This window comes from Cherax quadricarinatus, chromosome 47 (genome assembly GCF_038502225.1).
Source record: "Cherax quadricarinatus isolate ZL_2023a chromosome 47, ASM3850222v1, whole genome shotgun sequence".
NCBI lineage: Eukaryota > Metazoa > Arthropoda > Malacostraca > Decapoda > Parastacidae > Cherax > Cherax quadricarinatus.
Genome location: NC_091338.1, coordinates 27,258,714 through 27,271,106, shown reverse-complemented (window position 1 = coordinate 27,271,106; position 12,393 = coordinate 27,258,714). Strand labels below are relative to the sequence as shown.

Below are 12,393 nucleotides of genomic sequence, written 5' to 3'. Positions count from 1 at the left end.
AACCTGCATGAACTGTATCACTGTAGGCAACAAGAGCATTTCACCCCTCCATGGAAGATGTGTTCATTTAATATCACATACCTACAAGTCCCTCCCAAGAAGCTCATTGCTAGTAATCCCTTCCTTAACCCTTTGAGGGTTTTGGTCGTACTAGTACGTCTTACACGTAAGGGTTTTTGACGTACTAGTAGTGGCCTCAAATCTCACAGGAAAAGGCTGATAAGCCTAGATGTGAGAGAATGGGTCTGTGTGGTGGGTGTGCGCAGTAGGAAAAAAATCTGGGACCCAGTGGTGCATTGTGGGAATGCCATCATAGTACACAATTTCCACTGTGCCCTGTGGTAAGAAGTTCCTCACTCCTCGGCGAATTGGGACACTTTTGTTCCCCAGTGACAGTTCTAATACAGATGGAAGTGACAGTGAAGATGAGTTTCAAGGTTCTGGTGAGGTTTTGACCGAAACTAATGACCATAATATGGGTAATAGTGAGGAAAACCCAGACAACCCACAGCCTTCCACCTCTGGTGCTGGGCCATCTTGTTCACGTTCAGTTGTACCAGAATCAAAGAGGAAACTCCTATTTTCCAAAATCCCAGACTCAGATGTGAGCATTGGTGATGATAGTGATAGTGATTATGAACTACAAGCTCTTCAAACTTGTTCCAAGAATGGAGGAGGAGGAGGAGGCAGAGGAGGAGGAGGCAGAGGAGGAGGAGGCAAGAGGAGGAGGAGGCAAGAGGAGGAGGAGGCAAGAGGAGGAGGAGGCAGAGGAGGAGGAGGAGGAGGAAGAAGAGGAGGAGGAGGAGGAGGAAGAAGAGGAGGAGGAGAAGGAGGAAGAAGAGGAGGAGGAGGAGGAAGAAGAAGAATACGTAATGATAACAATAATACATAATAATAATAATACATAATAATAATAATACATAATAATAATACATAATAATAATACATAATAATAATAATAGGTAATAATAATAATAATAATATGTAATAATAAATGTTCACCCATGACAGTAACAAGATAAGGGGAGATAACATCTGATAAGTGCTGACGTTTGATGATGGTAAATGAGGGTAGAGCTGATGCCAAAAGATGAGATAAACATCGCCCTCCCTTTGTTTTTGCTGGTATACTAACATTTCTGTCTGTCTATTTGCCTGTCTGTCAAGCTTCCTGTCTATCCGTCTAGCTCTCTGTCTCAGAGAGCCACAAGACTGCATCATCACTTTTACTCACATCTTCAAGCAGAGTATAGCACTTTGTCTGGGTTTCTTGGGTTATCCTAGGTAATTTATACTATGTATACTTGTATTTATGTGTACCTGTGAGACAGAGATAAAAAGACAGATAGAATGAGGGAGAAAGATAATTAGATAGAATGGAGGAAGGGAAGCAGCATCCGACCCCATTGTTTTGACAGGCAGGAGGGGGGAGTGAGTAATGAGACAATATGTCATTTTGACAGCTGCTGACGCCTGGTAATTTACACTATGGAGGAGGAGGAGAAGGAGAAGGAGGAAGAGTAGGGGGAAGAGGAAGAAGAGGAGGAAGAGGAGGAGGAGGAAGAGGAAGAGTAGGAGGAAGAGGAATAAGAGGAAGAGGAGGAGGAAGAGGAATAGTAGGAGGAAGATTAGGGGGAAGAGGAGGAAGAGGAAGAAGAGGAGGAGGAGGAGGAGGAGGAGGAAGAGTAGGAGGAAGAGGAAGAAGAGGAGGAGGAGGAAGAGGAGGAGGAGGAAGAGGAAGAGTAGGAGGAAGAGGAAGAGGAAGAGTATGAGGAAGAGTAGGGGGAAGAGGAGGAAGAGTAGGGGGAAGAGGAGGAAGAGGAAGAAGAGGAGGAGGAGGGTGGAACACTAGTACACTGGTACTGGTACACTAACATTTCTGTCTGTCTATTTGTCTGTCTGTCAAGCTCCCTGTCTATCTGTCTATCCATCTAGCTCTCTGTCTCAGAGAGCCACAAGACTGTGTCATCACTTTTACTCACATCTTCAAGCAGAGTATAGCACTTTGTCTGGATTTCTTGGGTTATCCTAGGTAATTTATACTATGTATACTTGTATTCATGTGTACCTGTGAGACAGAGATAGACAGACAGATAGAAAGAGAGAGACAGATTGAAAGAGATACAATGAGGGAGAAAGATAAAACACCATTGTGTATGACACCATGTTTCAGAGTTCCACAAGCTGCAGAACTAATAGGAATATGTTCAGTGACTGTATATTGGTATATATATTATAGAACAATAATAATAAACAATGTTTTGTATTGTTTGTTTTTGTAAACAAGTTTTGTAAACAATATATTGATAATTATGTTTGTGTGCTTATTGTGTTGTATACAACGAGTGTATATATGTACATTGCACCTTACTTTGGTCTCATAGGCCACATAAGTTATGTGAAAAAATAAAATAGTGAAAAAAACAACAAACCTTCAAATACAAGTAAACTAAATTTTACCGGGTGAGCGGCAGTCGCCGCTGTTGCCATACGCGGCTCATTTTCTGCAAACTTCATGCATCCATATCTTCGTAAGTATTGATGGTAAAATTTTTTTGTTTATCCTATAATGTTTAGAAAAAAAAACTCTATTTTTTCATAAGAAAAATAATTTTTTTTTTTTTTTGAAATTTGGCCGACCCTGAGAACGAGTTTCGGAGAGGGCCTGTCGACCCTCAAAGGGTTAAATCTCTTGTTAGAGCAACTGCTCAAGAAGAAATTTTTTGCCTAGCTGGTAGTAATAAGTTATCACAAGTTATATACACTGATGGATCTAAACAGGAGTCTTCTGGCAGGGCTGCATCTGCTCTTGTTGCCACCTCCCTAGTTAAGAACGATAATAAATTTGTTGAGTTAGGCATAAGAATTAACAACTGGGCATCTACACTGCAAACTGAATTGTTTGCAATCCTAATGGTGCTAAAGCTAACCTATGACACTGAGCTTGACTCTATCATCATTACTGATTCTATGTCATCATTGAAGGCTCTTGGCTCATATAATGACTCCAACAACATGCTCATTGGGGAAGCCAGGTATAGATACTCAAAAATTAGGGACAAAGGAATTAATGTACAATTGCTATGGATCCCATCACACATTGGATTACTCCTTCATGATAAAGTTGATATGTTAGCCAAGAAGAGTATCCAGAAGGAGAACGTAGAATATAACTTTGGTATAACTGTGTCTAGCATTAGGAATAATATTAGGAGAGAAGTAAATAATGAAGATGATTGTTATAGGAATGCAGTTAGAAGCCTGAGTAGATCTATAACCCACTATTATAACATGAACGTAGATAAGTATGTTTATGGAGCAACTTGCAATGTGAACAGACTGACTGATGTTGTAGTGGCCAGGCTTAGACTTGGTTACAAGTACTTCTGGCAGTTTGGGAGACACACAGATGATGATCAAACTAAATGTAAATTATGTGATCAGGCATATGGTCACTCTCTTGAACACTATGTGCTTAATTGTCCACTTATTGAGGAATACAGAGACAGACAGTATAATAACCTATGTGACATGTCAAGATATCTTATTAATGAAAATAAGATACCAGATATACTAAGCAAATTTCCTAAATTTGCTTGTAACAGATAAGTGAACTATAGATATGTAGATATAAATCCATATGTATTCCTGTTAACCCTTTGGGGCCTAGTTCCTAGGCCTTTTGTGTATCCACATGCTCTCGCGCTACCGTCCACAGGATGGATATGGGGTGCACAATAAACTAGCCACTTCGGTGGCAAAATCTAAATCTAAATCGTAGTACCTCCCTCGGCGGTTGCTGTCTACCAACCTACTACCTAGAATTATGTAAATATAGTGGACCCTCAACCAACGATGGCATCGTCTAATGTTAAATCCGACTAGCGATACATTTTAACCCTTTGACTGTTTCAGGCCCCTCTCTGAAACTGTCATTCTATGTCGCCAAATATTCAAAAAAAAATTATTTTTTCTTATGAAAATGTTAAGATTATTTTTCTAAGTGTTTTAGTCCAAAAAACAAAATTTTGCCATCAGTACTTACCGAGATATAGAGCTGTGAAGTTTGGTGAAAATGAGCCACGTATGGCAACAGCAGCGACTGCCGCTCACCAGGTAAACTTTAGTTTACTTGTATTTGAAGGTTTTTTGTTTTTTTCACTATTTTATTTTTTTCACATAACTTATGTGGCCTATGAGACCAAAGTAAGGTGCAATGTACATATATATACTCGTTGTATACAACACAATAAGCACACAAACATAATTATCAATATATTGTTTACAAAACTTGTTTACAGAAACAAACAATACAAAAAATTGTTTATTACTATTGTTCTATAATATATATACCAGTGTATAGTCACCGAACATATTCCTAGAAGTTCTGCAGCTTGTGGAACTCTTTGGAACATGTTTTTATACACAATGGTGTTTTACACTCCTCACACATAAAACATGGTGTCATACACAATGGGGTTTTACACTCCTCACACATAAAACCAGTGTGTGTGCATTTTTGTGGACTTTTTTTTTATGTGCAAAGACAAAACACCTCGTCTGAGCAGTTTTCTGCAAAGTATTAGCAGGCAGTTGTGTTATGTAGTTATCCTAGGTAAATGGTCGTTTGTCATCATTCCTTCCATCCTACTTTCCTGATGACGCAGTCTTGTGGCTCTTTCTGAGACAGAGAGCTAGACCGATAGACAGGGAGCTTGACAGACAGAAATGTTTGTGTACCAGCAAAAACAAAGGGAGGGCGATGGTCATCTAATCTTTCCTTATCAGCTCCACCCTTGTTTACGCTCATCAAAGATCAGCTCTTATCAGATGTTATCTCACCTTATCTTGTCACTGTCATGGGGTGAACTGTTTTCATGCCTCAAGGGAACATACTACTACTACTACTACTTCTACTACTACTACTACTTCTTCTTCTACTTCTTCTTCTCCTTCTTCTTCTCCTTCTTCTTCTCCTTCTTCTCCTTCTCCTTCTTCTCCTTTTTCTCCTTCTCCTCCTCCTCCTTCTCCTCCTTCTCCTCCTTCTCCTTCTTCTCCTCCTTCTCCTCCTCCTCCTCCTCCTTCTTCTCCTTCTTCTTCTTCTTCTTCTTCTTCTTCTTCTTCTTCTTCTTCTTCTTCTTCTTCTTCTTCTTCTTCTTCTTCTTCTTCTTCTTCTTCTTCTCCTCCTTCTTCTCCTTCCTCTCCTCCTCCTCCTCCTCCTCCTCCTCCTTCTTCTTTTCCTTCTCCTCCTCCTTGTCTTGTGTGCGAGTGTGTGGCTTATAATTGTTTTGAGTCAGGAGTCAGCAGCTGTCAAAATGACATATTGTCTCATTACTCACTCCCCCTACCGCCTGTCAAAACAATGGGGTCGGATTCTGCTTCCCCTCCATTCTAATTATCTTTCTCCCTCATTCTATCTCTTTCAATCTGTCTCTCTTTTTATCTGTCTGTCTATCTCTGTCTCACAGGTACACATAAATACAAGTATACATAGTGTAAATTACCTAGGATAACCCAAGAAATCCAGACAAAGTGCTATACTCTGCTTGAAGATGTGAGTAAACGTGATGACACAGTCTTGTGGCTCTCTCTGAGACAGAGAGCTAGATGGACAGACAGGGAGCTTGAGAGACAGACAAATAGACAGACAGAAATGTTTGTGTACCAGCAAAAACAAAGGAAGGGCGATGGTCATCTAATCTTTCCTTATCAGCTCCACCCTCGTTTACCCTCATCAAAGTCAGCTCTTATCAGATGTTATCTCCCCTTATCTTGTCACTGTCATGGGGTGGACTTTTTTTTTTCTTGCTTCAAGGGAACAATATTATTACATCTTCTTCTTCTTCTTCTTCCTCCTCCTCCTCCTCCTCCTCCTCCTCCTCCTCCTCCTCCTCCTCCTCTTCTCCTCCTCTTCCTCTTCCTCCTCCTCTTCCTCTTCCTCCTCTTCTTCCTCTTCCTCCTCTTCCTCCTCCTCTTCTCCTCTTCCTCCTCTTTTCCTTTTCCTCTTCCTCTTCCTCCTCCTCCTCTTCCTCCTCCTCCTCCTCCTCTTCCCCTCCTCCTCCTCCTCTTCCTCTTCTTCCTCCTCCTCCTCTTCTCCTCCTCCTCTTCCTCTTCCTCTTCCTCCCCTCCTCCTCCTCTTCCTCCTCTTCTTTCTCCTCCTCCTCCATTGCTTTTGGTCTCAAACTCCTCCAAATCATGAAATTGATCTTCACTGACACTTCCATCTGTGTTAGAGCATCACTTGGGAAGAGAAGAGTCCCAGATTTGCTGGGGAATCACATATTTCTTACCGCTAGACATGCTGAAAAAGGACAACTGAAATGGCATTCCCACAATGCACCACTGGCTCCCCGATTTTTTTTATATGGTGCACACTGACCATGGAGACCCATTCTCTCACATGTGGGCCTTCCAGCTTTCTCCTGTTTGATTTGAAGCTGCTAGAATTTATGCGTATAAATACGTCAGAAACAGTGGCACGTAAGACGTATATATACGGCGTAAACAGTCAAAGGGTTAATGCAAAAATTTTGCCTCGACTAGTGCTAAAAAACTCGACCAACGCGATTCGTTCCGGTCGAGACGCGTCCACTTGTGGCCAGTGTTTACTAGCCAGCCAGCCACCGTGGTCCCATCCAAACATACAATCGGAACATTTCATATTATCACAGCGTTTTTAGTGATTGCATCTGCAAAATAAGCCACCATGGGCCCCAAGAAAGCTTCTAGTGCCAACCCTACAGCAAAGAGGGTGAGAATTACTATGGATATGAAGAAAGAGATCATTGCTAAGGGGTTGGAGGTTAGTGGGGAGGATGTGGAAGAGTTGGTGGAGGACGACAATGATGAACTAACCACTGATGAGCTGCAAGATCATCTTCAACAGCAAGAGGCCAGACCTGAGGAAACTGCTCCGGAGGAGGGGATAGAGAAATTGAGGAAGTTGCCTACTTCAAAGATTAAGGAAATGTGTGCAATGTGGCTTAAAGTGCAAACCTTTTTTATGAAAATCACCCTGACACAGCTACTGCAAGTCGTGTTGGCAACCTGTACACTGACAATGTTATGGCCCATTTTAGGAAAGTCTTAAAGGAACAGGAGGTACAGAGCTCTATAGACAGACATGTTGTGCGACAGAGGTCCAGTGACTCTCAAGCTGGTCCTAGTGGCATTAAAAGAAGAAGGGAAGTAACCCCGGAAAAGGACTTGACACCTCAAGTCCTAATGGAAGGGGATTCCCCTTCTGAACACTAACACCATTCACACTCTCCCCTCCTCCCATTCCATCAATCATCACCAGATCTTCAATAAAGGTAAGTGTCATGTAATTGTACATGTCTTCTTCAGTTTGTGTGTATTAAAATTAATATTTCATGAGGTAAATTTTTTTTTTCAATGCTTTGGGGTGTCAGGAACGGATTAATTTGATTTCCATTATTTCTTATGGGGAAAATTAACTCGACTAACGATACTTTCGACTAACGATGAGCTCTCAGGAATGGATTAATATCGTTGGTTGAAGGTCCACTGTATATTATTGTAATTGCTTTTGTTAGTGTATTTTTGTGGGTCTGAAATGGACTAATCTAATTTACATAATTCTTATGGGAATAAATTCGTTCAGTAATGGCACTTGAACAGCCTTCTGGAACAAAGAAAGTTTGAAATTCAGGGTACCACTGTACAGTGGTCCCTCAATAATCGTCCGGCCTGAAAGTCGTCCATTTCGGAAATAGTCCTGTTATTTCATCTTAACATTGTCGCAAATGGTCCGTTAACTCACTAATCGTCCTTCGTCCGGGACGGGTACTCACACACTGAGCCGCCTGGGCCTGCCTTCCCAGCCAGTGTTCCATTGTTTACCAGTGAGCGACGGTCCCCTCACATGCTCCTACGAAATATTTCATAATATTCCATTGATTTTAGTGCTTGCAAGTGCTAAATAAGCTACCATGGCCCCAAAGAAAGCTGCTAGTGCCAGCCCTTTGGTAAAGAATGTGAGAAACACATAATATATGAAAAAGTTTGTAGAAAAATACAAAGGTGGTGGTGGTGGTAGAGTGGAAGCAGTTGTGATAGTGGTTGATGGTGGCAGTGATGGTGGTAGAAGGTAGTAGTGATGGTGGTAAGAGTTGTAATAGTGGTAGAAGGTCATAGTGATGGTGGTAGAGGGTTCCTTCTTTAATGATTCAGCAATTCTACCAACTTCTCCAGTGTTGTTGGAGTTATATAAGGCTACAGAAAACACCGCTGCCTCAGCTGCTGCTTCACCACCATTATGGACGGCTTACACTCAGTGGCCCTTATATACCCAACAACAACATAACACAACACCTCTCGTGACATACGTAATAACTTATTTTATTCATTCTAGAGTATATTCCATGTTTCTATGTTATTAATATTGTTTATTATGTCATATTAGTTGAATTGTGATAGATAAATAAGCCATAGAGTTGATATTAGTGTCATATTCTCCAGCAATAAACTTGCTATCCCTCCCTCACACAAACAAATCTCCAATAAGAACATAAGAAAGGAGGAACACTGCAGTTTGCTATCCGTCCCTCACACAAACAAATCTCCAATAAGAACATAAGAAAGGAGGAACACTGCAGTAGGCCTGCTGGCCCATACTAGGCAGGTCCTTTACAATCCTTCCCACTAAGAACATAACAATGGAAGAACACTGCAGGTCTATTGGCCCATACAAGGCAGGTCCTTATCAAAATGACCTCTACCCAAAGCTACCCAAGAATTTACTCCCCTACCAAATGACACAAATCAAACTCAGCTCCTCCAACTCATATATTTGTTCAATCTCTTCTTAAAGCTACCCAAGGTCCTAGCCTCAATCACCCTACTGGTAAGTGTGATGTTAAATAAGAACTTAAGAAAGTAGGAACACTGCAACAGGCCTGCTGGCCCTTACTAGGCCGGTCCTTCACAAATCCAACCCACTAACAGAACAAATGCTACCCAAGCAATAAGCTCAGGTGCAAGTCCGACTCAAATCCAACCCCTCTCACTCATGTATTTATCCAACCTAAATTTGAAACTACCCAAGCCATAGCTTTTAGAACATAAGAAAGGAGGAACACTGCAATAAGCCTGTTCGCCCACACTAGGCCGGTCCTTCACAAATCCAACCCACTAACAGAACAAATGCTACCCAAGCAATAAGCTCAGGTGCAAGTCCGACTCAAATCCAACCCCTCTCACTCATGGAAATAAATGGTATAAAATACCGACACAATGGCAATATAAACACAAATGCAGTATAATGTGATCCTTTATTGACTATGTTTCGCCCACACAGTGGGCTTTTTCAAATCACAAACAGAACTGTTTGTGACTTGAAAAAGCCCACTGTGTGGGCGAAACGTAGTCAATAAAGGATCACATTATACTGCATTTGTGTTTATATTGCCCTCTCACTCATGTATTTATCCAGCCTAAATTTGAAACTACCCAATGTTTTAGCTTCAATCACCCTACTAGGCAGACCGTTCCACTCATCAACTACCCCTATTACCAATGTTCATTTATACATTTTATTAGTGCTTTACATTTATTTGGCATTTTTTTCTGCATGTAAATCTATATTTATGCTAGGGAAGTGACCCCTGAAGTGACCTAGAGTCCTTATGGAGGGGGATTCCCCTTCCAAATAACCTCTCTTCCCTCTCTCCTCCTCCCTGTCTTCCATTCATCAACAACAGCCTTCAATAAATGTAACTGTCATGTTGAATGTTCATTCTTTTGTGCATGTAAATCTATCTTTTAGGTAAAAAAAAAAAATGTTGTTGATACTTCTGGGTGTCTGGAATGAATTAATTGGATTTACATTAATGGGGAAAATTGATTCAAAAATCGTCTATTTCGAATATAGTCCCACTTCCAGGAACGGATTAAGGATAATAATTGAGGGACCACTGTACTTTGAAAAGGAACACTTATACAGTAGGGCCCCACTTTATGGCATTTCGCTAATATGAACATTAAAATGAAGACCAAAACTCACTATATGACCCCCCCTTTCTATCTTGGCTTGATAATATGGTCACCTTGTGCCACCCAGCTTGTTTACATTTTCAGTGATCTCCACATCTCTCCATTATGTCTGTAAACTTTCCAAAATTTCAAGTGTTTTAAATTTATTGCGTATTTTATATGTACACCTACTATCCGACTTACGACCTGCTCGAAATACGACAACTTGACTTACAACCATGTTTTATGTGCCAAATTTCTGGGAAATAAACAACTGTTTGTGTTGTACAGAGTGTTTATCCTAAACCTTACAGTATAAAATACGGTACCAACAGCGTAAAAAGTAAAGTAAAAAAATGAAATACCAAGATAAAACAACAAAATAGAATCATTACAAAAATGTGATGTTGATATTCAGTAGTAAGACTCGACTTACATCCATTTTTGACTTGTGACTGGTTGGTTGGAACCAAGCTTGGTTGTAAGTTGGATGGTACCTGTAGTCTGATACAGTGGACCCTCGGTTAACCCTCAGTTAGTGACGTCATCGGATAATGTAAAAATCAGATAACGACAGGTTTTTGCATCAAAATATTGGCTCGGTTAAAGTCATTCATCCCGAACATGTCTGCACAGCCTGAGTGGCCCTGCCACTCCATGTACAGCCAATGTGCCATTGTTTACAAGCCAGTGAGGACGATTCCACGTGTACATGCGATACATTTTGTATTATTCCATTGTTTTTAGTGCTTTTGACTGCTAAATAAGCCACCATGGGCCCAAAGAAAGCTTCTAGTGCCAGCCCTGTGGTAAAGAGGGTGAGAAATACTATTGAATTCAAGAAAGAGATCATCGCAAAATACGAAAGTGGAATGCGTGTCTCTGAGCTGGCCAGGTTGTATAAGAAACCCCACCCAACTACAGTGGACCCCCGCATACCGATGGCATCACATAGCGATTAATCCGCATACCGCTTGCTTTAATCGCCAAAATTTTGCCTCGCATACCGCTTAAAAACCCGCTCACCGATTTTCGTCCGAGACGCGTCCAATGTGCGGCCTGAGCCACGCTCACATGTTCCGCCGGTGGCATTGTTTACCAGCCAGCCTCCGCGGTAACATCCAAGCATACAATCGGAATATTTCGTATTATTACAGTGTTTTCGGTGCTTTTTCTGGAAAATAAGTGACCATGGGCCCCAAGAAAGCTTCTAGTGCCAACCCTACAGCAATAAGGGTGAGAATTACAATAGAGATGAAGAAAAAGATCATTGATAAGTATGAAAGTGGAGTGCGTGTCTCCGAGCTGGCCAGGTTGTATAATAAACCCCAATCAACCATCGCTATTATTGGTGGTACAGCTGCTGCTGCTGCTGCACTGTCAGCTGCTGCTGCTGCTGCACTGTCAGCTGCTGCTGCTGCTGTAGCATCGTCTGCTGCTGCTGTAGCATCGTCTGTTGCTGCTGTACCACCGTCAGCTGCTGCTGCTGCTGTAGCATTGTCTGCTGCTGCTGTAACATCGTCTGTTGCTGCTGTAACATCGTCTGTTGCTGCTGTAGCATCGTCTGTTGCTGCTGTACCACCGTCAGCTGCTGCTGCTGCTGTAGCATCGTCTGCTGCTGCTGTAACATCGTCTGTTGCTGCTGTAGCATCGTCTGCTGCTGCTGTACCACCGTCAGCTGCTGCTGCTGCTGTAGCATCGTCTGCTGCTGCTGTAACATCGTCTGTTGCTGCTGTAGCATCGTCTGTTGCTGCTGTACCACCGTCAGCTGCTGCTGCTGCTGTAGCATTGTCTGCTGCTGCTGTAACATCGTCTGTTGCTGCTGTAACATCGTCTGTTGCTGCTGTAGCATCGTCTGTTGCTGCTGTACCACCGTCAGCTGCTGCTGCTGCTGTAGCATCGTCTGCTGCTGCTGTAACATCGTCTGTTGCTGCTGTAGCATCGTCTGCTGCTGCTGTACCACCGTCAGCTGCTGCTGCTGCTGTACCACCGTCAGCTGCTGCTGCTGCTGTAGCATCGTCTGCTGCTGCTGTAACATCGTCTGTTGCTGCTGTAGCATCGTCTGTTGCAGCTGTACCACCGTCAGCTGCTGCTGCTGCTGTAGCATCGTCTGCTGCTGCTGTAACATCGTCTGTTGCTGCTGTAGTATCGTCTGCTGCTGCTGTAGCATCGTCTGTTGCTGCTGTACCACCGTCAGCTGCTGCTGCTGCACCGTTGTTGGTGTGGCTTATTGAGAATACCAAGAAACAATTAACCCCAGAGGATTTGCCACCCAGGATAACCCAAAAAAGTCAGTGTCATCGAAGACTGTCTAACTTATTTCCATTGGGGTCCTTAATCTTGTCTCCCAGGATGCAACCCACACAAGTCGACTAACACCCAGGTGAACAGGGAAAAATG

The 12,393-nt window shown here is 42.3% G+C and overlaps 1 protein-coding gene across 2 annotated transcripts in view; it reads left to right on the top strand.

The window, feature by feature from the left end:
* The window catches only part of LOC128696561 (zinc finger protein 551-like), a 150,973-nt gene that overhangs the window by 36,619 nt on the left and 101,961 nt on the right, over positions 1-12,393 (top strand). The window lies entirely within an intron of this gene.